This window comes from Phytophthora infestans, genomic scaffold (assembly GCF_000142945.1).
Source record: "Phytophthora infestans T30-4 supercont1.127 genomic scaffold, whole genome shotgun sequence".
NCBI lineage: Eukaryota > Oomycota > Peronosporomycetes > Peronosporales > Peronosporaceae > Phytophthora > Phytophthora infestans.
In genome coordinates this window covers 41,846-43,243 of record NW_003303632.1, presented here as the reverse complement: position 1 = coordinate 43,243, position 1,398 = coordinate 41,846, and positions in this window count along the sequence as shown.

The following is a 1,398-nucleotide window of genomic DNA, read 5'->3' as shown; positions in this document are numbered from 1 at the left end:
CTACAAGTCTCGTTAAGCCGTGCACGCAGCGGTAAAGGTTGCAATTATGTGAAGTGATTTTGGAGGGCTGTAGGGTCTCGCATACAATTTCTACTAATCGGATGCTCGGATCATACGGAAGAGAGGCGTGAGCGGCGTGGGAAGCGCAGGGTGCATGTGAGAGTGTGTGTGAGGTGGTGGTGCGTCCGCAATGTGAATTTTATCGTTGGCGGGGATGTGTAACCGCATGTCGTGGTAGGTTCTACGTAGCTACTAGAGTTAATGAGCCCTTTTTGAATTCATATGTACTGCCTCTACCGACATTGTCTGCATTCAGCTTCTGTACAGCTGCTATTGCATCCTGGACAAACCGTATTACGGCTTGTCGGGGCTGGACAAAGTCCAGTGATTGCGTGCTGAATGGCTTGTTCAGCACGGCTTCCTTCTCGGCAGCAGGCCCGGCCTGCTCGTCGTCTGTGCCCCGCACAGACATGTTCTTCTCGGCAGCAGACACGGTCTGCCCACTGTCTGTGCCCCGCACAGACACTGTGTTCTTTGGCTTCGTTTCGTCCCGGGAACGAGACGCTTGTCCTCGCGTCGTCAGCGCTGATACCACGTCGGTATCATTGTCCTTCTGCAGATTTTTTCGACGCAATCGTAGACCTTCCCCCACTTAAGGAGGAATTCACGTAAAACGGTGTATGCGCTGTTGAGGCATGCACCGAGTTATTGATGGCAAACGCTGCCATCGGCATGCAGTCGCTCCACTGTGGGAACGAGTGTGCGTATCTCTTCAGTACGTCACGCGATTCACGCGCCTGGTCTGTCCGTCCGTTTGCGGATGATCCGCAGTCGACATTGAGAGCTGTGTTCCAAGAAGTGTAAGCAATTCTTGCCAGAACCACGCTGTAAAGCGTGGATCACGGTCTGACACAATGTCGAGCGGCACTCTATGGCGTCGGAACACAATGTCAACAAACCGTCCTGCAGTCTGCACGGCCGTGACTTCAGCCAGTACTGCAGCAAGATGAACCATCTTGCTGAATCGGTCAACAAAGACCGCAACGCCAGTCCTCCGCTTGTTGTCTGGCGGAAGACCGAAAACAAAGTCCATAGAAATGAACTGCCAACACTCCGACGGTGTCGGTAGTGATTGTAGTGAAGCTGCGAACACGCAGCAGGCTTCTCGCGTTGGCCCACTTCGCAAGCACGTACGTACTTGCGCACCCACTTGTACGGGTGGTTCCAGAAGAAATCTCTCGTGAAAAGGGTGTATGTCTTCTCACGGCCCGAATGCCCTGCCGTAGGGGCATCGTGAAACCCATAAAATGATCCGCATACGCAGATCATAATCTTTCGGCACGACGATGCGGACCGCATCGTCGTCAACAGCTCTGTAAAGCAGCAGTCCTTCGTACA